This window comes from Centroberyx gerrardi, chromosome 4, assembly GCF_048128805.1.
Source record: "Centroberyx gerrardi isolate f3 chromosome 4, fCenGer3.hap1.cur.20231027, whole genome shotgun sequence".
NCBI lineage: Eukaryota > Metazoa > Chordata > Actinopteri > Beryciformes > Berycidae > Centroberyx > Centroberyx gerrardi.
The window spans coordinates 1,332,731-1,359,232 of NC_136000.1; the positions used below are offsets into that span (position 1 = coordinate 1,332,731).

At 44.0% G+C, this 26,502-nt stretch overlaps 1 protein-coding gene and 1 non-coding gene across 2 annotated transcripts in view; one reads left to right on the forward strand and one right to left on the reverse strand.

Annotated features, from left to right (window-relative positions):
• Positions 1–26,502, forward strand: part of LOC144538543 (uncharacterized) — a 54,957-nt gene that overhangs the window by 4,575 nt on the left and 23,880 nt on the right. The window lies entirely within an intron of this gene.
• trnal-aag (transfer RNA leucine (anticodon AAG)) lies at positions 5,613–5,694 on the reverse strand. Its single transcript has one exon. It is a non-coding gene; the product is annotated as a tRNA-Leu (tRNA).

Here is a 26,502-nt window from a genome sequence, read left to right on the forward strand (position 1 = left end):
AATAATTTAACAACGTGATATTCTCAGATATATAACCGTCAGCTCCCTGCTGTGGACTGCATGATGACATCACTGCTGACAGCTGAGGCAGTGACAGATGCATGATGGGAGCCGAAAACCAGACTGGTCTTGAAGGTCTAATCTGACTGTTTGGTGCAGCAGTGGATGGAGCTGCGTTCAGCATCAGAGAGGTGTGACAACAGTCTCCTCTGGAACAAATCTTAACACTCCATCTTGCTAACAATTCATTAGTGTTCCCAAATATGAAATGCAAATGATTGTATGTCAGAACTTTAGATACAGACGACTCCCCAGTCAGACAGATAGGAGTCTGGTCTTGTTACCCAGATGGAGCCGAGTGAATCCACTTCACTTACGGGGACTTTGACAGGAAGACTGTCTAAGCAGCCGGAATCACCTGATCTGCCAAGTCCAATACATGTCCAGGAGTTTGTCTGGTGATGTTGGTGCAGCGGCACATCGACCGCTGACTACTGACACAAGGTGCAGGACAGCAGATACTGACACATGGTGCAGGACAGCAGATACTGACACAAGGTGCAGGACAGCAGATACTGACACATGGTGCGGGACAGCAGATACTGACACAAGGTGCGGGACAGCAGATACTGACACATGGTGCAGGACAGCAGATACTGACACAAGGTGCAGGACAGCAGATACTGACACATGGTGCAGGACAGCAGATACTGACACATGGTGCAGGACAGCAGATACTGACACATGGTGCAGGACAGCAGATACTGACACATGGTGCAGGACAGCAGATACTGACACATGGTGCAGGACAGCAGATACTGACACATGGTGCAGGACAGCAGATACTGACACAAGGTGCAGGACAGCAGATACTGACACATGGTGCAGGACAGCAGGACATCAGGACCTCACGGTGCAGGGAGACGGCTCAGGGCAAGCAGCAGACATCTCTACAGATACACATCAGCATTGGATCACTGACCTGCAGTCACATCATAAAGCAGCGAGTGTTTTCTGAAGCTTCCTGCGGCCGACAGCAGCGGCGGCTCGTCAGCGGCCGGCGAACACGAAGCTCTGAGCCTCTAATGAAAACCTGCTGAATCCTCCTCACAGTCCACCTCACACACTCAAGACATCACAAGTTATTTATTACACTTCCTGCTCTTTGTCACACCCACACTGAAACTAAATCAGAGTGAATATGTGGCCTATGGATGTTGGCAGGTGAAGTAATGGAAAACTAAGAATAGCGATGCGCAGAGCGCCGTGCGGCCCGGAGGAAGCCGCTGTCCGGCGGTGTAACGATGCGAGCCGGAGCGTGGCGGCGGCCTCCGGCGGCTTCACCGGGCCTTCGTGGTGCGAACGCCTCGGGTTTCCCCTCCCAGACTGGGGATTTAATGATGATATCGCCTGCTCAGTTATGCGCAAAAAACATTCAGAAGACATGGTGCAATATGAGCTGTTTCTGTTGATATGGCTCTGTGTCACAACAGGAAAGGCAAACCTTTAACTCACAACAATTCAGGAACTACATTCTTCTAAAGGATGTGTCATGTTGAATCTGTTTTAAAATGACATGTCGTCTTTGTAGAGCTGAACAATTAATCAGAAAAAAAAAAATCGAAATCGCAATATGAACTTCTGCAATTTCCAAATCTCAGAGTCTGCAGTTAGTTTCTTCAGAGGGAGTTCGGTCCAAACTGGATTTGTGAACAAATAGTTTTAGAATCAAAACCTTTCAGACTCAAACTCAGTAAATCTGCTCACTCACATCTAGTTTTTTAAACAAAATCACAATTGCAATATTCTGTCAAATAGGCTAATCCGATAATCGCAATTACATTTTTGGTCAGTATCGTTCATCCCTACTTCTTTGGGACAACACGCATTTGTGTTAATTTTCAAAATCTATTTTGCCATTTTTGCCTTTATTTGATAGTCTATAGTGAAGAGAGACAGGAAAGACTGGGGAGAGAGAGAGAGAGAGAGAGAGAGATGACGTGACAAAGGTCCCCGGCTGGATTCGAACCCAGGACGTTAGTTACATGGTACGCACCTCAACACAATGTTAATAACAGTACATTTTAATAGATTATTTTTCTGTCATTGCTGCCTTCATTCAACAGTAAAGAGAGACAGGAAAGGAAGGATTGGGATAGAAAGTGGGGGATGGGGGGCGTCCTGGTGGCTCAGTGGGCTGAGGTGTGAACCGTGTAGACCCAACGTCCGGGGTTCAAATCCGTCCCAGGACCTTTGTCACGTGTCATCCCTCTCTCTCTCCCAGCCTTTCATGTCTCGCTCTTCTTTCAACTGTCAAATAAAGGCAAAAATAACCGGATTGCAAACCCGGGACGTTGTGGTGACACGGTACGCACCCTGACAACGTGTGTTCTTAATCTGTGTTGTGTTGAAGAGTAAAACTGTGTGTGTGTGTGTTGTTCCAAAGAAGACACACTGAGTTTTGGGGTGTGCAGAAGGCCTGTGTGTGTGTGTGTGTGTGTGTGTGTGTGTGTGAACCCGCTCAGTCAGAAGTGTGTGTGTGTTGCTGTTAGTATTTCTCCATTCCTCTCACCTCCAGCCAAATATTCCTGTTTGTAGCCTACAGCAGGATTTCACCGCAGAGACGGACAGAGTTTCTGATCTGGTCTTCCCGGTCCGGTCCGGTCGGTCTGCCCGGACTCCGCTGAGCTCCTGATGTGGATTAGACCGACCGTAAACCGCGTGGCTTTGGGGAAGCTTTGCAGAGAAGCCAAAGCAGAGAAACCAGACGCACCACATCTTTTCTTTCCTTGTTTACATAGTTGGTGTTCGACTGAGTCAGCCAACGGAGGCCGGCGCTTCCCTCGGAGCTTGTTGGTCCAAGGATCGTATCTCGTCTGGTTTTTACTGCGAGGCGGTCCTATTAAAGTATCATTACAAGAGATTTTCTGTTAGATTTAATATTTAACTTTGTTCAACGTGGCTGGGGTTGTAAGAGATCACAGGTGATGTAAGGTATAGAAGTAAAACACTGCCTTCTCTTCCTCAGACTGCTGTTCCACTCATGTTCTGTGCAGTCAAGCAGCATCTTGAAGAAAAAATATCTCTGAAAAGCTTCCAGGAGCAGAATAAACATGTTGTAAATCCATACAGACAAGTGGAGGCAGGGCAGAAAGTCTCTCCACGCACGGCAGGTTTCACCCGAGGCCGTCTGGAAACCGTGTTTATTTCCCAACATGCCGAGCGACTCTGTTTCATTCTTAATTCTTATATATTATTTATATCTAAAGTTGTAACCGACTTATCAGCCGTTGCCTCGGGAGCCTCAAATCTAAAGAGCTGTTCTGGGTTTCTATAAAACTACCTTGAATGAAAAAGAGTCGGTTCTAATCTTTTTCTTTTCATTTTAAAATATAATCTCCAGCCTGGCTGATGTGTCTGAGACGGTGATCCTGACTGAAACAGTTACAGCAGCACGGAGTTTGAAGAGTTTAGTTTCTAAATGACAGATTCTGCTCTTACACAAATGACTCTTATGCAAATTATACTTGTAGAACAAGTGGCAGCGCCAAATGAAAACAAACAGTGGATAATGTGACTTTTTAAGGGACAAAATAACTCTCTAACAGGAGGATTCTCTACATGTTGAAGTTACTGAATGATTTAGTTATGTTATTACTTGGGTATTTTTTCCTAAATGGATGACTGGATGAGTTTGTTCCAGTCTGCCAAGTCAGAACTCACCTGACATTACTGATGCCATCCAGGGTTTTTGTATATTGTGTAGAACTGTATATTACAATGTCAGTTTACACAATTACTAATATTGGCATGTCAGCAAAATTTTAATATTCAATCCACTGAATTTAGATCGACTGCAGCAGATAAAAATTAAAGTATGCAAAAAGAATGGTCTTGATCTGCCACGTCTCTCAGTTTAAAGATCCACATCATGTAAGCAGGACTCCCCTCTCCTCTGATGATAAAGGAGTTGGATGTGTATCTAAACATGGTGAAAGCATCAAAACTAAATCCACACAATCCATATTAGAAAAGCGAGCCTCTAAACGAGCCGTTTGGACTTCCGTAACTTTGTGGCGTCACAAAGGTTCGCTCATTATCATTTCTGTAAGAAATAATAGACTAACAAAGTGTTTTTTTCAAAGCGGTCGAGCGGTCGTCATCGTTTATTACCGGAGAGTTTTCCCTACCTGTAGCCGCCGGGCCGCGGCGTCTCACGTTTCGCTCTCGAAACGGTCAGCCGATCGGAACGGAGGGTCGTTAATATTAATGAGCCTTAAAGACACGGAGACAGAAACGGCCTGTTCTTGGTAAGGCTCAGAGAGATGCTGGAAAATGAACGTGGAGAAATGGATTGAGAGTGTTTTTGGTTCATGACACCACACACACAGCTTTGAATGGACAGAAAGACACAAAATAAAACTCTGGACAGCAGAATATGAAGCTTTAAAGAGTTTGTTTCATCCCTGTGTCAGTAGAGGAATTGAAAGAGGCTCTGATCAACAAATCTCCTGGATGGGATTCCCCTGAGCTGTACCTCCACATTTTGGGATGAACTGGACCAATCACTGTTAGATATGATCATATTCTCAATTGAAAGGGGTTCCTTCAATAAAAATACCAATTTGTCTATTATCACACTGTTACCTAAGCCAAATAAAGACCCAAAGACACAATGTGGGAGCTGTAGACCTCTATCACTCTTAAATTCTCTTAAAAACTAGTTGTTACCCGCCTGGTGGGTTATCTAATTTTGATCACAAAATCATAAAAACTAACTGTGAATGCGATATGTAGCAAAATAATTGAGATTATATTTTTAGCCATAATCGTGCAGCCGTACAGGTTTAAAGGGAGTAATTTTCTTGAGGAATGCAGAACAGTAATGGTTTAACATGCTGTCCTGTTTCAGCTGGAAAAGAATGATTTTGTTTTCTCATTTTTCTTTTCTGTTCGATGCCCTGTGGCGGTTCTGCATCTGTTAACATGGTGATACTGGTGGTGGAGGTCTGTGAACTCTGAACCAAACAGAACTACATCCAAAGTTCATTTCAGGAGCTTTATTCCAAAACGCTGCATATCTCTTTTGGGAAAAAAAAACGCTAGCTGAAATTCACCAGTCAAAATTGCAAATCCATAGATAATTAAATCCAGAAGAACAGAGTGTTTGGTCCCAAGATGACTCACAATGTTAATAATAACCCATAATTTGCTTTGCTTTCATGCAAATTATTTTTTCAGTGCTTGTCAGTTTTTTTTTTTTTCAAGTGATTGAAATCTCATTTTGTCTGAATGAAACTCCACTTTGTCTGCTTGTTAAATTCAGTGTGAAAACTTAAAGCAGAGTGGGAGGAAAGTACACAGCGATCAGTTCAGTTCTGGCAGAATGGAACGACACTTGATCAGAATTGCAAATGCAGTGATGGTGGAGTTATAAAGTCATGTATAACTATTATGGACTAACTATACATGAACTATCTGTCCCTCAGTAGAGCTCCTCCCTCCTCCAACAATTTATAATTTCCCATTTGGCAGACGCTTTTATCCAAAGCGACGTACATATGAGATTTAAATACGACACGAGCAAGGATCTAGTCAGGAGAAAAGTTTCCTGGCAGCGGTGGGATTCGAACCCACGCCCCCGAAGAGACTGGAGCCTTAATCCAGCGCCTTAGACCGCTCGGCCACGCTACCCTCTGCAGCTGTCCAGATATTCCAGTTCCACATGTCGGATTTCCACCAAAAGTTAATAATTTCTTCCATGCCTCATCACCAACTGGTTTCACATTTTCCTGACTGGACCTGAATGGGACATGAGATCTGCCTGTTCACATTCTACACGCTTTAATCATTTGATCTGATTATCTCAACACCACCTGACCAATCAGCTCTCTATCTGTTCAGTTTCCATCAGAGCTGCTCTTCTACCACTGGACCGAGGTCTGGAGAAATCAGCAGGTCGGTTCTGAGTTCTCCAGAGCCTCCATGTTGTCTGATTGGTCCAATAATGGAGGGTTTGCTTCTTCTTCTGTCTGCTGATTGGCCACAGAGTTTGATGGTGTTATGTGAATCTGTTCAGAAGTTGCATGGGGGAGTCGGTCGTCCCGTTGTGTTGAGCCTATCTACATTTGACCTATGTGTAAGTGAACACAGCAATCTAGTTTTGCTTTTGTCCTGTGAGGAACTTTAATGTACCATACAGTATAGGAGACTAATGTGTTAGTGCAGGTGTACTGTTGCCAAATAGAAGCTTCTCAGCGGCTCCATAGATAACTTAATCCCCATTGGTTCATGTAGCCTCTGTTCTGTTCACCGACATGGTGATGAATGACCAGAGTAAGCAAAATCTTGGCATTTCTATACATTTTTATGGCTAAAATACGGAACAGACGGATGCGTAGTCCGACAAAAATAGAAGCCACGCGCATCTCAAGAGTTTGCGATCCGGCTCCATCAGCAAATTCATCAACGTTCAAAGTAAAAATATCTGATCCGACCCTTCTGACACAAACGGACGGAACAGAAACACAACCGGTATAGTAGAGCCGTATCGCTTTAGATTCATTTCTATATACGGACCAACTTTTGATTTTGTGACGGCACGTGCCGATATTGTGGCGATGCGCCACAAACAAACCAATGTGGGGGAAACACTGAACCATATCGCCCAGCTCTACTTGGGCTTCGGCATTTCTCACCAAAGTTGGAAGAGAGCTGGTTTCTATATGAGGCGCTGCATCAGAAATCTGTGGAGCCTCATCCTTTTTTTATTTGTTACCAAGCTTTCAGTGAAGAGCTGAAAAATTCATGCTGTTTTCGTTTTTTCATCATTCTGACCTTCGCCTTTTCTGAGCTCCAGTCCATCCTGCAGCATCGAGTGTCGTGATTAAAATGTTGGGAAGCAACTTGGTGAGAACGATCAGGCCGGTTCAGCCGACCTTCATGACGTCATCAGGAAACTCCCCGCTGTCGTCTCTTGGAGCTTCACCGGGATTGGCAGACGCTGCGATGTCTTCAGCCTCCAGTCTTCCCCCGGTGTTTTCTTGTTTTTTTTTCTCTGACTCCAACTCCGCCTGACAGCCGAGGAGGGAAGCCATCGCTACAGAAGCTCGTGATGGAGACCCACGCATCCCTCCATACACACATCTAATCCTTTGGCAACTGTTTAATATACAAACAAGAAAAAAAAACACATCTTCTCCTCCTTATTCCTGTAAGGAGCCGGTTCTGCCGGTGAGGGAGCCGCTGCAGCTTATTTTCAGCTGGCGGTGGGTGCGATTTCTGGCCTCATATCTGCCGGAGGCGACTTCCGTCCTCTTTTGTCATCTCGCCTTCCCCTGTCAGTTTCCCTCTCCTGAGTCGCAGCTCTTCCCAGAGGGTTATGTAACTCACTCCTCCTCCTCCTCCTCCTCCTCCTCCTCCTCCTCCTCCTCTTCTTCCCCAACAAATGTAAGGATGTCTCAGCAGGGTTTTCTCTCAGTGTGAAGAGTGTTAGACAGCGGACCGGCCGGGCCCCGGGGCCGGGCCGGCTCTCTGGTCTGTGGAGCGTCAGCAGCTCTACAGTACAGAGCCTCGACTGCAGAGGATTTCTTTTTGTCCCCGAGCTCTTACGCACCGCTGTACCCTGTCCGCCCGAGCTGGACGGCCTTCTCTGTACACGCGCAGGCGGATCCGCTGGTACAGTTTCATCTATAGATCCATTATTGGGAGGCTCCCATCTTACCTGTGTACCTACATGTCCAGACACCTCGGACATTATGGTTCACGCTCAGAGGATGTTCTGCAGAAGTCTGTTCCTCGTGTTTGAACTGAGCTGGGTAAAAAAGCCTTTAAAGGATAAGGCTGTTGTTTTTTAATGCATTTCTTACCGTCAACAAATCCTATGAAAATAACAAAATCAGCAATGATTTTGTCTCGTCCATGTAGCCGGTGCCCAGTGCAGCCTCATGTCCCAGCAGCCATAGAACTGCATTGTATTAAAAAAACTATTAAAACCCGTCACAGAGCCATGCTGCTGCTCTGCAGCATATTTCATCATCACGATGCACCGGGCCGGACGACTTTTTCCTCAAACGACTTAATAAGCCGAAGTATTTCCGTAGCACAGAAAATAGTCCCCGTCATAATGAAGAATTTGTTCCCATTTGAATTTGATTTGGTAATAACTACAACAACCTGACTTTTCATGGTAACAGTTAGAGATTTGTAAAATGTAAACTATGTCTTTGCGAGCTGTATTTAAAGGTTTTCAGCTTACAGTTGGAGCCAATGACTTCCGGGTTGAAGGTTAAAAACAGTACGTGGGAAGTCAAAGTAACGGGAGGAGAGCAAACGCATTGTTGATTTTGTTATTTTCATAGGATTGACGATGAGAAATGTATTAAAAACACCGGCCGTATCCTTTAAACACTCAGCTCCCTCTACCTGAACACACTGCAGAATCATTTAAAACTGACTGATATGATTTCCTTTGGTGAATTCTCTTCTGTTATGGGTCTAGAAAGCAACTCTATTGGACACTGTTTATGCACTGTTAAAATTATGTACTTGATTGATTGACTGTGCTGTGTAAGTGTTTTGTTTTTGTGTTTTTCTTGTAAGTAACTTTTATGTACATTTGGTCCTCCATGCTGCCCTCTTGTCCATTTTTAATCTCAATGAGACTTACCTGGTTAAATAAAGGTTATAACGTAGTGCTGTAGTCTAAAACATCAACTGGGGATATTACTTATATTCCTAATCCATTACTCATATTCCTAATCCATTACTCATATTCCTAATCCATTAGCCCTCCGACAAAGACGAAGACCGATTCTTGGTTGATACGCGTTTGTTGCTGTTTTTATTATATAGTAGAGCTGAAAGATGCGGACAAAAAAATCTAATTGGGATTATTTGACAGAACATTACAATTGTGATTTAAACGATTCAGTTCATCACATTTTTTAGAACTTTAAAATTGTTTAAAGAAAAGTGATTTAGTTAAAAAAAAAGCTAGATGTGTGTGTGCAGATTTACTGAGTTTGAGTCTGATGAAGGTTTTGATTCTAAAACTCCTTGTTCACAAATCCAGTTTGAACCGAACTCTCTCTGAAGAAATTCACTGCAGACTCTGAAATCGCACAAATTCATTCTGCGATTTCAATTTTTTTTCCTCGATTAAGAAGTCACTATAGTAAAGGCTTTTTACGTTTTTGTACCTGCAGACAGTGCCTTGGTTTTTCTTTGGGGAGTTCATGCCTTCACTTCCTCATGTGACTGGCAAGGAATATCTCTAGTGTATTTTTTAGGGATTGTTGTACCTGCCAGCCACAGAGCGACATAATTTCTACTTTATTTCTTTGGGCTTTGTCGTCTGGTTTCTCCAGATGAGACGATGATCCACTTCTAGGAACTAAAATGTTTTCAGGATTTTCCTCTCAAACGTCGGGCCGTTTCTTTTCCACTTTGTTTGTCATTCAGTTTTTGGTTTATGGTCTGTGTAAAGTTTCTCTGCTGCTTCTCCACCTGAAGTTTGGTTTTGATCACATGATGCACGTTGAGCATTCAGAGGCTGTGATTGGTCAGGAGTGATGGAAGAGCTTGATATATCACACCGGGACTTTCAGAGTAATTGAAAACATAAAAAAAAACACTTTAGTATCCCCAAATGACACGATTATTAAATTGTGGAAACATAAAATTGCGATAAAAAATGATCTACGAGTCATCGTGCAGCGCTCTTAACAAACAGGTTTGTCACAAAGTGCTTTACAGAAAACAAGGGACAGAAAAACAGATAAAACCAAGAATAAGAAATGGAAAAAAAGAAATTACTAAAGCAATACACCAACATACTGTACACCAAAACGTTAACACACACACCGGACAGATCCCGAGGGAGTCCGGGGCCCAGTGTATGAGGCAATAAATTAATTTCACTATTACTTAACTCACTAGAGGTTTGCACATTGAGAAACCGTCTAAGGTTGTACGCCTTCCCACCAACAGTATTTGGTCATTTATGTAATTCTTTACAGAAATCTTCTCCGATGGGTTCCTTGGGACAAATCTTATCAAATGGCGCTGTGTGGTCTGATGCTAAACGACCTTTTGGTCCCTCTCATGGAAACGTTTGTGAGTCTCTGTAGTGCGATGCAGGAAATTGAGAGAAACTAGAGAGATCCCAAGAGCAAAAACCAGGAGAGAGAGGGAGAGAGAGAGAGGGAATTTGGGAGGAAAAGGAGAGATGGGACCTCTGCAGGGAATCACTGGTGCCACTCCCCCCCCCCCCCCCCAATATTCCTCTCTTCCTCCTCCCAAACTTAAGTCCAGTAGATTTTGTTTCTATTTTTTTTGACATCTTAACATGTGGATGACTGATATGAATCTACACAGACATGAAAAATAACCTTATTTTTTTATTTGTTATTGAGTAAGCCTCCATGTTCAGCTGCATGCAAGATTTACATTAGAAAATGTACGTGGGCTAACTGAGAGACTGTTAATTGTGATTGATTTTGCTGCTATGCAACGACACGAAACTCATTAAAATTGCAGCATATTTATGATCCAAGTTGACTTTCTGTGCCACAACAGTGAACTGTATTTAGTTCCATATATTTACTGCTGCATGGAAATGTGACTTTAAAGGAAAAATCCACCTTAAAACACGTTAATGCTGGTGATGAACTTTTCATCTCTGGCTCCATTCAGTAGTTAGTTGTGTTTTTCTTCTTGGTGGATAGCCGGCCAATCGTAGACGAGGTGACGTCACCTCCAGATGTTTCCAGCAGCTACAGTGGAGTTTGATATGAGAAAATGTTTCAGGATGTAAAACATCAGCGGTAAACGTCAGGTTTTGGTGTCAGTCCCTCAGAATCAAAGAGCGAGGGCTTCTTTCTAGAGCCGCCATTTTGCACCGAGAGACGTTCAACAATCATACAGGGAGAAATCCATCGTAGAAGAGGAGAGAGACCAGTTTCTCCACCACAGGAGCAGGAGAGAGACCAGAATGCACTGCAGGAGCAGGAGAGAGACCAGAATGCACTGCAGGAGCAGGAGAGAGACCAGAATGCAATGCAGCAGAGAGACAGGCTGGGGTTTGAGGAAGGGACATGACGTTTTCTTCACCCAAAACTCTCGCTCTCTTGCATATAGTGAGCCAAAGTTGTGGTAATTTCCGTCAGCTGTAGCTAGCTACAGCTTCACAGGCTATTGTAAAAAGTCTTCTGCAAAGCGACACATGACTTCGACAACTGATTGTGCAACACGAAGGTCTTTCCAAGTCTACTTTTTACGCCTAAAATAACAGAAACGTGCAAATCATCTAAAACCTTATGCTGCGTGGTGAACTGAGGTGAATCTCAACTCCATTCGTTGCTTTGTTTAGTTGCAGAAGACAGAATATTTTGCAGTCAATGAAAATCATGTTAGCCACTTAGCTGCTAGTCGCCCGCAGGAGGCTTCGGTCTACACTTCTGCTTTGGCTCCTGATAACCCACAGCTGAATAGTATACCTTCTCTGGAGGTTGTTGAAAGGCATTCTGGGAGATGTAGTAAATCACTAACTGCAGTAGAAGTAGACGAGGCAGGTTGAGGGAAAGTGGGTTCACCAGAAAAGTAACTTACAACACTTCATCACTAAATAACTCCTGAATGTGTTGAACATCACAGACTGATGATAAGAATAACAGTGTGTGGGTGGAGGCTGGAGGAGAAACTGTAAAGATAATATAATGTTTAGTGTTGATACGTCCTGCGGTTCTCATATTGTTACAAAGCCTCTGTATGATTACAAAATAATTCAGTTGATTGAACAAATTACACAACTGTAACTCGGCGTGAACGGACTGACGGGATGAAGGAAATGAATCTTGCTTCATGACAGAAGGCGGCGTGCGGCAAATTATCATCTTCACAATCACTTTATTTGACAAGTACAATAAATATGCAGCAATTTGTCTAGTGATGATGATGCAGAAACATATTGTCAACTCACACAGCAACATAATCCCACACTGACTCACAACGAGACCTCACATTCAGCACAGAAAGCAGACTGCACATATCTGTCTACATAGAGACTCTATACATATCAGTGTCATCTCAGGATACGATTGGATACATGATCTGAGGTTCAGGATCAATACAACCAGGATACGATGTGATCAATAAAAGTTCAGTGACAACAAAGTCTGACTGTGCAGAATTCTGTTTATTTCTGAGACTCAAATCTTTCTAGCGATGCCATTGGCTGCTAGAATGTAAACAACAATTTAAAAATGTCATTAGATTAGATTATATTCTTTAATGACCACACAGTGCAATTTGTTTTGTCAGAAATTATTTTTCTTGCCCTTTTCACTGTCCGTTTGTGATGAAGTGATTCGATTGATGGGAGGGGGGATGCCGATGATTTTGGATGATTTGTTGACAATGTGCTGTAATTTATTTTCCGGGAGTGAGTGTCCAGACTGCACCAGACTGTTATGGATGAAGTGAGGACGCTTTCTCTGATGGCTGAAGAGAAACAGAGCAGGAGATGTTTCCTCACTCTGAATTTCTTGAGCTGACGGAGAAAGAATAGTCTTTTGCTGGGCTTTTTTGAAGATGTGGTCTGTGTTGATCTTCCATTTAAGGTTATTGCTTATGTGAGTGCCAAGAAATTTGAATGATGATGGATATGGGTTCTCCAGAGATGAGTACAGGGGGTTTTTGGAGTGTGACTTGCGTCTGAAGTCGATAATGAGTTCTTGAGTTTTTGAGTTGAGTAGAAGGTTATTGTGTTTATCTGTGCACGCTATTCTGTTTCGTTGTTGTTTAAGATGAGTCCTGTGATGGTTGTAGATGTTGACGGAGCTGTAGCGGGATGTGAGATGGTTTGTGTGGAGAGAGAACAGCCGGGGTGAGAGGACGCAGCCCTGGGGTGCTCCTGCACCGAGGTACAGAGGGTGAGATGTGCTGTTGTTTATCTTTACTCTCTGTTGCCTGTTCCAGAGGAAGCTGCGGATCCACTGACAGATGCAGGGGTCAGTGTTCATGTCCAGCAGTTTACTGAAGAGTTTGACCGGGTTAATTGTATCGAAGGCAGAGCTGAAGTCTATGAACAGGATGCGGGCGTAGGTGTTGGGGGTCTCCAGGTGTTGCAGCATGTGACGGGTAGCTGACTCAATCCTCCTCAGACCTGTTGGCTCTGTAAGCAAACTGATACGGATCCATGAGGGGAGGGGTGCTGGTTTTCAGGTGAGTGAGGATGATGCGCTCAAATGACCTCATGGCCACGGATGTAAGGGCAGTCGGTCTGTAGTCATCGAGGCAGGAGATGCTGTTGGTGTTCGGCACGGGGATGATGGTGGATTGTTTGAAGCAGTGGGGCACTGAACATTGGCAGAGGGAGGTGTTAAAAACGTTGGTGAAAACAGGGGCCAGTCCCGCAGCACTGTGATGGAGCACAAGGTGACAATAATATAATTTAGATGGAGAGCTTGTGAAACTGTGATGGTCAAGAGTCTCATTAGTGATTACTACAGCAGAATAACATGGAGCTGATATCACCATTCATGTTCCTGACAGCAGAATAACATGGAGCTGATATCACCATTCATGTTCCTGACAGCAGAATAACATGGAGCTGATATCACCATTCATGTTCCTGACAGCAGAATAACATGGAGCTGATATCACCATTCATGTTCCTGACAGCAGAATAACATGGAGCTGATATCACCATTCATGTTCCTGACAGCAGAATAACATGGAGCTGATATCACCATTCATGTTCCTGACACAACAGACGGACTGTCACAATCGTATCGCGATATATTGAATTTCGATATATCGTCCCATCCCTAGAAGTAGGATTTTTCTGGAAAACAGCATGTATGCTCTTTTGACTTTCCCTGTATAAATAAATGAGAAAAATTAATTGAAAATGAAAAAATTCAGTATCCAGTCCAGTATTGTCACATTTTTATATTGAGATATCCCTAGTTGGAGATGAGGTAGCATGTGATTCAGTTGTGAACGAGGGTTTAGCCACATAAAGATGGTGGATGATACAACTCAGTCTGCATGAACACATTTATATATTCAGTGTGTCTGCAGCAGGTTGCAGCCACATCAGCATGTTGCACTGCATTTATTCAAAGGGAAACTCATTCCTGCACCTTCCTGAGCCTGGTGGGTCAGTGTGGGGAAATCCTGCCGCCTCAGCCGCTCAGACACGCGGCGTCACGCGGCGTCACGCGGCGCCCCGAGGCCCGGGATGTTTTGAGGAGCCATAAATAGATGTGTATTGACAGGCTGAGTGGCTCGCATCAGGTCCCTGTCTGGCAGCCGGATCAGCCCGCGGTTTCGCTCGCTGCTTCTGGTGGATAATGACGTCCCTCGGGGGTCCGCGGCGCCGCTCGATACGCCGCTCGTTTGTTGAGACAATCGCCCGCTTTATCGTCCCCCGTACAAAGACTCCCGGGAGTTCTTCGTCTGCGTTGCGATACTCGAGGTTCCTGTGCAGTAAAGTGCGAATTGTGATTTTTGAAAGACAAGCTCGCTGGCTCCTGGGACGGACTGGAACAGGCGTCGGGCCTCAGCTGTGCCTGTTCACTGTCGGCTCCGTTTGTACTCGTTTTGTTTGTTTTGATGATAGATGTTTTCAAGATGTTATTTTCATCTCATGTTTGCCTGATGAAGGTCCAATGACCGAAACATCGCAATATATACTGAAGAAAGGTAGAAACGCAACATGCAACAATTTTACTTTGTTACAGTTCATAAGAAAATCATTCCTGACCAAAGGAGAAATGCTCAGACACAGGGATGCAAACAAATGTGTGCACAAGATTTGAGAGAAACAAGCTGGTTGGCTAATGGATATTAACAGCAACACACAGTGACACAGCACATCGTCGCTGTCCTCTGAAAACCTTTTATCTCCAAAATGTCGACTTTTCGGGAGCCGAGGAAATCCAAAGTTTATCCAGTTTATCCAGTTTATCCAGTTTATCCAGTTCATCCAGTTCATCCAGTTTATCCAGTTTATCCAGTTTATCCAGTGGGTTTTCAAAGACCGAGGCTTGTAGAATCTGAACCCATCCTTCATCAGGCAAACATCAAACCTGCTGATGAAGGTCCGGTGACCCAAACCTGGCTGTAAAGTATCATGACAGTGTGCCGGATTATATCTCTTTCTCAGTATCTACCTGTTTTGGTTTTTGTCCCACGCACCTGTCACTCAAACACTTTCAGGTGTGCAAAAATCCCTTTTCCTCACCTCACCTGCACAACTGAGTAATTTGTGTTGCTTCCCTCTGTGTTTTTATCATTGTATCGTATCTCTGTGTTTTGAGACTCACTCCAGCTCTGAGAGAAAATGTTCTGAAACTCAGTAATTGAGCTGTACAGTAAAGAAAATCCCACGCTGCATCTCATCTCTTAGTTTTTGTTTCTTAACCCGCTGAGTTTGGCAGCAGCTGTTCATAAATCCAGCGGTTATCTAAACAACACGACCGAATCCTCTTTCACAGCTGAACTTGGTGAAGGAGTTCGGTGGTGTAATCTAGTCTTTTGCCAAATGAACATGAGTGCGTCTCGAACAAATCCTCTTTGGACCGGATGTGGCTTGGCAGCGGTCTTGCAGTCGACTGATCCGGACTCAGAATAAACCGATGCATGGGAAGGTACCGGGGGAAAAAAAATATGTCTGAGGCGCTCTGTCTCATTGAAAAAATTAAAATGCCTTTATTTCACATCGCAAGAATAGATCAAAACGATGCATTGGTGCGATGCTTTGATCTTTCAATGTTTTGATCTTTTAAATGTTTGGCAAGGCAGAACGTGTTGGACGTCTTCTTGTTGGGACCCACTGGGTTTGACTGGATGGAAGATTTTCCATTCATTGGCCTTTTTTGACTCGGCTGTTACCTCCATCCAAACAGCACAGTCTGTTATACACAGCAGCAGCCAGACAGAAATGGATTTACATATGAAATTCCCCGTATATGGATCCGTTAGTCTTCATTCTTTGTCTGATTGGAATGGGGAAAATGAGGCGTTTTTGAAAAAAGTTCTGGTGGATAATCTGTAAACAGAAACCTGGATCTGGACCAGCACCAGCTCCTTGCTGTTCTCCTGTAGCTTCCCTCGGTAGCAAACTCCTCCAAACCTCCACATGTACACTTTCAACTCCATCTATGTCAGGAACTGTTTACATACGTGTGCTTCCAGGCACATGTATGTCAACAGGCAAGAGGCCAGAGAACCACGGATTAAAGGATCTTAAGGTTTGTTAACCGTTCTTACAGTCTGAATGATTGATGTCTGGGATAAAGAAATGATCCAACTGCACACTGTGAGGCTTTACTTAAAATATACTCACATTGTTATTTAAACTGTTTGCAAATGCTGTCAGAAAAATTAAGATGTGATTACATTTTCAGTAAAGCCTCACAGTGTGCGGTTGGATAATTTCTTTATACAGACTGTTCTGTATTCGACCAACCAGCAGCTCATTACTGGCTGTTCACGGGCGTCCTGACTGTTATTCACTGGCTTGTATTTATCCGTGGAAAGCAGACTGAACACCAGGCTGTTTCTCAGCTCCACCCGTCTTCATGTTCATACACACTGGGATCTGACCAGTACAACCAGTTTCAGCTGTCGGGCGCTGAGCGGCTTCACCGGAGCTGCTGGGGGTTCGGTGCCTTGCTCAAGGGCAGCTGGTAGCTGTGAAGGCAGGGAGAGAATTTCTTACTTCACCCGCCCAGATTTTCCGGTTGCCGGTCCAGGATTTGGACCGGCAACCTCTTGGTCACAAACCGGGTTCTTTAACCAATAAAACACCAGATGTTCCTGTTGAAGATGGCTTTTTATTGGAGCACCAGTTCTCCTTCAGTCTCATTTTACTTTCCTGAGCTGAAGCAGTAACTCAGTCACATGTTTCAGCAGCGATGGCTGATTGGCTTTTTTATTTTTTTATTTTTTTATTTTTTATTTTTTTTTTTACACAGGAAACTGATAAATGATGTTGAGTATAAAACTGAAGTTTCCCTGAAGGACTGCAGCTGCAGCAGAGCCGCCTCTCCTCTATTCTTAGTTTGATCGATTTTTCATTCTGTAATTCCTTAATGTTCAATTAGCAGCTATCTCCCAAAGCCCCCAGTGAGAAGAGAATAACTTGAGACAAAATTGTATTATTATGGGGTTTTTTTACAATGCCAAATTTTGTCAAAGTGGGTCTAATGTTCATAGAAAGGGAATTAGTGTAGCACTCAGTTATCTCAATTTTTTTTTTTTCATTTTAGTTTTTAATACATTTTTCACATAGAAATAATGAAACAGACAAAGATAACTATGGAAACATAAGCACAAAAACAGACATAAAATGAAAATAATAATAATACAAAAAGTAAATGAATAATATAAAACAGAATATAAAATAAAATAAAGAGTGGCAGTCAATCAAAGCATCCAGTCAAGACAACACATATAAATCCCTCCCTCAAACTCACAAAAACTTGGTGTATTCTGTTAATACAACAAAATAGAATATGTAGCCTGAGTCCCCACCTTAACTCCACTCTCTAAGATGTTACATCCTTAATATATATGAGGAAGTGATTCCAGGCCACATTAGATTTCCCTTTGAGATCATTCACTCTGGCAATCATATCCACTCCGGACGGTGTGGAGTCTTCCAGTTCTGTAAAAAGAGCCTGGCTGCCGTGATGAAGCCTGCTAACGTTAGCCCAAACTCTGCTTTGGTGATTCCTTGTGGCAAGATTGATTTTCCTCCTGGGAGACACAGTCGTGGTGTTTCTGGAAGGCGTTGCCCTGTCCACTTTGTGAGTTTTTCCAGTACCTCCTTCCAAAAAGAGTGTACTAGAGCAGTGATTCTCAACCTTTTTCATATCGAGGACCCTAATTCAGTCCACATTAGAGCCACAGACCCCCATCTGATGAGATTTTGTCTCTCTTACCCAAATCTGAGAATATTTTTATTGTTAGATATGATTTTGTCCAGAATCCCATGACTATCTGCAAAGTAGGTAGAGAGATAACGGTGAAACTATGATCAAAATAGTCATTCTTCTACATTCTCTTCTCTCTTCTTCTTCTCATTCTTTTAAATGAAATAATGGCGAAGTTTAACAATTCATCAATTTGCTGGGGACCCCCTGGAATCCCCTCGAGGACCCCTGGTGGTCCCCGGACCCCACGGTGAGAACCACTGCACTAGAGGACACTCCCACATGGCATGCAAAAATGTGCCCAATTCCTTCTTACATTTCTGGCATTTATTATCTTGAATTATCTCAATATTAAGATTGGTGCCTTAAAAAACATTAACCATGGAGCGCCGGCCCACACAGAGCTGCATGTGTGCTGCTGTTGTGCCTTTGTCTTCTCGTGCACTATTGATTGAGCAAACATAATGCACAAAGCCTCTGCTGATCTGTGTCTGTGAAATTGAAAATGATGCCTTTGTATAAGCAATCAGTTTGCTTTTCATAGCCGAACCCTTCAGACTGAAGTCGCTTCTGATTGGATTCTCTCCCCGGTCGGTGGAGGCTGATCCTGTATTCACCTTTTAATTACCTCTCCAGCTGTCAATCAAGGGAATATCTGCCATTCACCTGCACTGAGCTCAGCCTCCTCTCTCACTCTGTGTGACAGAGAAGAAAAAGCTGCTGGTTCTGTCGGATGGATTTTAATTCTCTCTTACTTGTTTCCTGTCTTAAGGGAACTTTGTTAAGTGAACACAGAGTTCATGACCTTTTCAGGTGGAAACACAGACAGAATAGCTGATTCTGTCCATAGTATTTAGGTTCTTGGTGGCTGAAATAAGAAAATCTGACAATATAATGATCAGCCTCTGAAACAAGGAGTGTGATTATTTTTTTTATTTGCTCTCGAATGCACCGAAATGAAAATTCTTGGCCGAAGCCAAATTTCAGGAAGCGCTGGGCCAAATACTGAATACCAAGTGCTGGTATTTGTTCATTTATTTGCCAATTTGTTTTTGCACTATTGCATAAATTAAATCAATTATTAAATCAACTATCAAATTAAATCAACTAAAAACAACCCCGCAAAGTGTCCTGCGCACTCCTTCTCTCTCATAGGTTTTGGTATATTGCAGAGGGGCTTTTAATCTGAAGGGCTGAGTGCAGCAGCATAGAGTCGACATCATCAGTGAGCTAGCTTTAGCTTTAGCTCCCAGCTACCCAAAGCTACAATTTGAGAAGGACTTTATGGTTCCATACTGCCATATTCACTGGTGAAAATAGCTGTCATTCACTTTTTCACCATGGGCTGCTGGTGCTGTGACCCGGTGCAGAGCAACGACAGCAGCTTCACATGTTCAGTCAAAATATTCAGTTTTTACTCATTGGGCCGAATACCGAATGTGCTATTTTATGCTGTTGTTGGCCGAATATAGTATAGTATAGTATAGTATATAGTATAGTAGTATTAGGCCATACTACTAACAGTAACAGCAGTGCAATCCCTGTAAGAGAGAGGGTTTATGAAGTCTTGTCGTTACGCTGACACCGACTTCAACAGCCTGGTTACCAGATTCTCCCCCGTTCTGAACAGAGTGACAGAGCTGACCGTTTATCTGACAGCCGAGCAGGAGGAGAGAGAGAGAGAGAGAGAGAGAGAGAGAGAAGAGGAGAGAGAGAGGAGAGAGAGAGAGAGAGGAGAGAGAGAGAGGAGAGAGAGAGAGAGAGAGAGAGAGAGAGAGAGAGAGAGAGAGAGAGAGAGAGAGAGAGAGAGAGAGGAGAGAGAGAGAGAGAGAGAGAGAGAGAGAGAGAGAGAGAGAGAGAGAGAGAGAGAGAGAGAGAGAGAGAGAGAGAGAGAGAGAGAGAGAGAGAGAGAGAGAGAGAGGAGAGAGAGAGAGAGAGAGGAGAGAGAGAGAGAGAGAGAGAGAGAGAGAGACGGGAAAAATGAGAAGAAGACTGAGGCTGACTTTGGTACTTGAGGGAAACTGTCCTCCAGGTTTGTCACGGCTAATTCTCCCCCACAGCGCCTCTGCTCTCCACTGATAAAGATGCACACATGCACACACACACACACATGCACACATGCACACATGCACACACACACACACTCTTCACATTCCCACATGTCTGACTGGAGGTGGAGGCTGCTGCCCACATCGCCCCTCGTTGACAGCGTACTTCACACAAACGCAGTCGTCTGTTTCCACTCCCTTGTCCCTCGTGTTGTTTGTTGTTGTTTGTTGTTTGTTGTTTGCGGAGCGGAGCGGCGACTGAACCTTCTGTTCCGCTGTCAGCGCAGGACCTGAACACCGTGTTCAGCGGCAGGTAGACCAGCAGACCGCCGACCCTGTCTGACCCAGAGACTCATTTACAGACGGGGGAGCGTAAAGATGACGGATTCTTCGACGGCATATCAGTTCCCCTGCTGTCCAGCCCCATGAAGCTCAGTCTTTATCACTTTTTGAATCTGCATGGTGATTCATATCTGGTCTGGTCAGTCTATCTGCTGATTCACTGACAGGATTTCTCTCCCCGACCGGTTGGTCTGTGGTAGTTGTCAGTTATCAAAATCTTTGACCAATCACAGCAGCAAAGCAGACTGATGTAATCTGGAAACTCCTCAGAGCGACAACAGTCACGGCGCCGTTCACTTCCCAGCTTCTGAACAGCTGACTGACCAAATCACTAAATCTAGCTCGCTATCATCCAGTTCCTTTGCCATCGGCCATTTTGGTTGTTGTTGTTGTCGCTCTGTAACGCTCGTCATAAGGAGGTTTGTCCCGCCTACATCCACCGTCCAATCAGGTTTGTCGGACAGTATCTGTCCGAATTGACTGCCGGTGGATAGCTTGTACGAGACCGCGATGATTCTTCTTCTTCTTCTTCTTCTTCTTCTTCTTCTTCTTCTTCTTCTTCTTCTTCTTCTTCTTCTTCTTCTTCTTCTTCTTCTTCTTCTTCTTCTTCTCTTCTTCTTCTTCTTCTTCTTCTTCTTCTTCTTCTTCTTCTTCTTCTCTTCTTCTTCTTCTTCTTCTTCTTCACTTCATTACTGTTTTTTTTCCAGAGGCTGATCATTATTACTTGGTTGTCACAGTGAGTGTTTTAGCTGAAACATTAGAGGTGTCGTCTGTCTCCATGACTGTCAGAGAAAATCATCTAGTTTTCTCTTGTTTAACTGGCAGTGCAGGATCACATGCAGGTCTGACTTTCTGCAGCGCGGATTTATCTCCATCCTGGACACACAGGCGACGGTCTGATCCAGACCGGCTTCCTGTAGGTGCAGATGATGAACAAGTCGATATTTTCATGAGTTCACCGCCTGCTTCCTGCTTCCTGCTTCCTGTCCAGACGAGCAAACCAGAGTCCAGTATGAATCAGGACAGACAGATTTAGAAGCTAACAAAACAGCACATTCATGTTTGCAGACTATATTTGAATTGTTATGGATATATATGGGTATGAATGAACTGTATATCCACAACCATTCACATGCATAGTGTCTGCAAACATGAATGTGCTTAATGTTTGTTTTCTCTCCGCTCTTGTTCATATTGGAGTAAAGTTTGCTCAGCAGCAGCTGAAACAGCCGCTGTGTGTTCAGTGATCCTGATCCTCTCCAAACCACAAGTCACAGGTTCAGTCCTGCAGCAGACGGCGTGTGTCACTAACAACTAGGCTTCAGCTGAAATTCAATATTATTGAATATTGCGATGTTTTGTGAATATTGCAATATTTCCCACAGCACCGCGTGTTGCTTAGACCACAATTGTGCAAACTTTTAAATTTATAAACCTGTAATCTACTGGTGGTAGGAGAGTAAAAAACAAAAATAATCATAGTTGTAGTGAAAAAGTTGGCTCTCTCTTCCACAGTCAGCCTGTTTTCCTGGAAATAGAAATGAGGAAATTACACCAAATAAAAAACACCTGGAGAAAAAAAAAAATGCCCCCCCCCCCCCCCCCCATGATAATATTGCAATATTTTGGCGGGACAGTATCACAATATTACATTTTGGATATTTAGATTAGATGAAACTTTAATGATATACAGAAGTTTATGGTCTTTCAGTGAATCATATAGTGATGATCTGGTGATTTTGGGAAACACAACTCTGCTGTCTGAACTGATGAGAACAAGCAGATTTTACTCAGCACTCCTACACTTTATATTTATATTTATAATATTTAATACTCCTTATAATATTTAATACTCTTATTCTTACTGTCCATATTGCCCTTCTTTACTGGCTCTGGAACTGCTGTACTTTTGATATCTTTGCCCTTATTTGTGACTCTTTTAACACTTAATATTTTATATATATATATATATATATATATTTTTTATATTTTTCTTATGCCTACTACGTAGTTGTTGCTTGCCTTGTCCTAAGAATTTCATTGTTCAGAATGACCTTGTGTGATACTGTGCATTTGATAAATAAAACACTTTGACACTTTGACTTTGACTCTACTGACAAATTGAGGCATGATAGGAATATTATTAGAAAATGTCAGTTTTGTTTGACATCACACTTAACATTACCATTCGGTTCAATGGGATGAACATTAATTTGAGTATTTAACGTGTGATTTTGCAGATGTGAGCCGTATTGTGATGTATATCTATATGAAAAAAAAGATCCTTATGATATAGGTTTCAGTCACGTCGCCCAGCTGTAGGTGAAACTGTATTTCTGTAGTTCGTCTCAGACTGGAGACTCGTCCTCTGAGCTCCATCGCTCCAGGTCCAGGTCTTGTTTCATCAGACTCGGCAGGCTGACTCTCTGTGTGAATGCGTCTGTCCTTTTCGGGTGAGCGGGCTTCCTCCCTGTCTCGGTGGCAGAGAGGCACTTAAGAGCAGCAGGCTGTCATTACGCTGCCCACACATGACTAACGCATTCAACATATTGCTTTTGTCAGAGGGAAACCACGCATCTGCAGAGCGAACGCTTTTCAGGAGCGAAGAAATGAACGCTGACTTTCTCTCCGCCTGCTCCTCGCTTGCCCGTTTCTCAAAGTAATCGCTGCTACGTGTTTTTTATTCTGCGATGGCAGCGGTCTAATTTCAGATTCTCACCTCGCTTGTATTTTATCAGTGTCAGGGAGGTTTGGAGTCAGAATTGAATCAGAAACTGCACACACTTTGAATAAAAATTCCCCATCGGTACACTTTTGATTGGTCCCTCCCTGCGTTACGTCCCGCCCCAACATCCTGTTTCAACTGAAAATATGTCAAATGATGGAGGGAAAATATTCTCAAAATGGAGTTTCATTAAAGCTTTTCTCCGACAGGCCGCAGCAGAACACTTTGTTCAGGAAGCTGTCTGTTCTTTTAAGAAAATAAATTGCAGCCTTGTACAGTTTGGAAAGTGCAGAAGTTGATATTGTGACTTTGATATTTGACCAATCAACTGCACAGGTAATCTTTTGATAATCTCTTAAAGGTGTAATATTTCTGTTTTCCTGAAGTATAATATGAGTAAATATCAGCAGGGTCCTGAATGGTAGAGAGTGAAACAAACATCAGACCAAGGTCCATTCAAAATCTGGCAATTTGTTTCTGCCTTGAATATCTACAAAAAACATACATCAGAAAATATAACTTGAGATTTCATCACTAACTGGTAGGGTGTTCTGGTAAATTTGGAATGCATATAATCCTCCAAACGGCTCGAATTTTAACAGGGAAGTGGTGCTTCTTCACACAGAAAATAGCGACTGGATTTCACCAAGGGGATTAATAAAGTGCTATCTTATCTTATATGTTCCAGCGGGCGTGTGTTTGAGGAAGGCGGAGGAGCGGCCAAGCCTTGACTTGTTGTCATGACATCACTGACAACAGAGGTCGGCATTGGACCAGAAATTACATATAGGCCCTGAAATGGAAGTGAGGGGCGGCTGGGTGGTTTGGTGGTTTAGTTTTTGTATTATTTTGGCTTTCAGGTTGTCTCCTTCCATTCAACTTCCAGTCCCCCTCCTCCCTCCATCCCTCCATCCCTCCATCCCTCCATCCTTCCATCCTCCTCCTCAGGTCTCTCTCCCCTCCTCTCCTCCGTCAGTAACTTGAGGTCTTGATGGAGCGGTAATGTGTTTGACTCCTCCTCCGCCCCTCCTGTTGTCGGCTGCAGACTGTCAGGAGGCTCGGGCGCTCCTGCTGATCTGGTAATTGCGGTTCAGAGGTGAAGAGCTTCAGAGGAGGAGGCTCTCCACTCGTCCCACTCGGCTCCGTCGGTGATGATGATGATGGGATGTTCAGTGGAGGTTAGGGAGAGGAAGACCGCTGGTGATGCTGCAGCTCTGATTTCCTCCTGTGTTCAGAGGAGCCGGTTCACATCGTCATGGGAAATCCTGGAGAAGTTATGGAATTTGAAAAGTTGTATTCCAGGTCTGGAAAAGTCATGAAGTTTTGGATGGTGATACTACATGTTTTTTTTGGCTTTTTTGCCTATTACATATTTCAAAGTAGAGAAACACAGGAAAGATTGGGAGAGAGAGAGGGGGGAAATAAACTTTACAGGAGTAATTTAGAAACATGCAACAAAAATGAGTGTAGTCTGGTCTGCAGAGCGGCTGCTGTGAGTCTCAAACAAATATAAATATCAATGCATTTGTAAAGGTTGTTTTTCATTACACCACAGTAGTAGTACAGTCATGAAAATTTGGTATGAAGTCATGGAAAATTATGGAAAAGTTTTGGAATTTCATTGTAAAATAAGTGTGGGAACCCAGAGGTTTGGGATGGGACGATATATTGATATTCAACATATCGCGATACAAAACTGTGTCAGTCTGTATGTTGTGTCAGGAACATGAATGGTGATATCAGCTCCATGTTATTCTGCTGTCAGGAACATGAATGGTGATATCAGCTCCATGTTATTCTGCTGTCAGGAACATGAATGGTGATATCAGCTCCATGTTATTCTGCTGTAGTAATCACTAATGAGACTCTTGACCATCACAGTTTCACAAGCTCTCCATCCAAATTATATTGTTGTCACTTTGTAATGACATTTTTAAATTGTTGTTTACATTCTAGCAGCCAATGGCATCGCTAGAAAGATTTGAGTCTCAGAAATAAACAGAATTCTGCACAGTCAGACTTTGTTGTCGCTGAACTTTTATTGATCACATCGTATCCTGGTTGTATTGATCCTGAACCTCAGATCACATATCGAATCGTATCAGGAGAGAAGAATATCATCCATCACTACTGGAGAATGATATTGTGGTTTCAGCAGCTAAAATAAACGCTGCAACATCATACGTGTCATACGTGTTGCACAGTCACTTTAAGAAAGAGGCTTCTCTGTGTCAGTGTGTGTTCTGACAGGTGCTTCAGGTGTGTGTGGGATGTCGTTCGGTTTCTCTCCGGCCGCTGGCAGGTGAAATGAAATGTATTTTCTGTGATAAAGGGTTTGGATTGGATCATATTAGCGTGTCCGCGGCTCTCTGGACGCTCTAATCTAATAAAGGACTTCAACTTCTCCGCTACACTGATGATCAATTGATTGAAACGGCCTCAGCAGAGCGGCCGAGGCTCCGAGGCTCCGAGGATATTTATATCCAGACATGAAGTCTCAGCCCTCATCCTGCTCCTCCCCTCCCTCCCTTCAGCTCCTCCTCCTCCTGCTCTGCCTTTTCTGTTTCCCCTCTCCTCCTCCTCCTCCCCTCCCTCCCACTCATCCTCCTCCTGCTCTGCCTCTTCTATTTCCTCTCTCCTTCTCCCCTCGCTCCCTCTCCTCCTCCCCTCTCTCCCTCTCCTCCTCCTCCTGCTCTGCCTTTTCTGTTTCCCCTCTCCTCCCCTCACTCCCTCTCCTCCTCCTCCTGCTCTGCCTCTTCTATTCCCTCTCTCCTCCTCCCCTCTCTCCCTCTCCTCCTCTCCTCACTCCCTCTCCTCCTCTCCTCCCCTTGCTCCCTCTCCTCCTCATCCTGCTGCTCTACCTTTTCTATTTCCTCTCTCCTCTCCTTGCTCCCTCCTTCCTCCCCTCGCTCCCTCCTTTCTCCCCTTGCCCCCTCTCCCTCTCCTCCTCCCCTTTCCTCCTCCTTCCTCCCCCTGGTCCCTCTCCTCCTCCCCTCGCTCCCTCCTTCCTCCCCTCACTCCCTCTCCTCCTCTCCTCTCCTCCCCTCGCTCCCTCTCCTCCTCCTTCCTCCCCTCGCTCCCTCCTTCCTCCCCTCTCTCCGTCTCCTCCTCTCCTCTCCTCCCCTCGCTCCCTCTCCTCCTCCTCTCCTCTCCTCTCCTCCCCTCCACTCGTTTCTTGCTGTGCCTCCTCCGATGTTTCTTCTCTCATCTCCTCTTCCTCTCCTCCCTCTCCTCCCTCTCATCCTCCAGCTCTGCCTTTCTTTTTTCCCTCTCCTCTTTCCTCCCCTAACTCCCTCCTTCCTCCCCTCGCTCCGTCTCCTCCTCTCCTCTCCTCCCCTCGTTCCCGGTCCTCCGCCTCTCCTCTCCTCTCCTCTCCTCTCCTCCACTCGTTTCTTGCTGTGCCTCCTCCGATGTTTCTTCTCTCATCTCCTCTTCCTCTCTT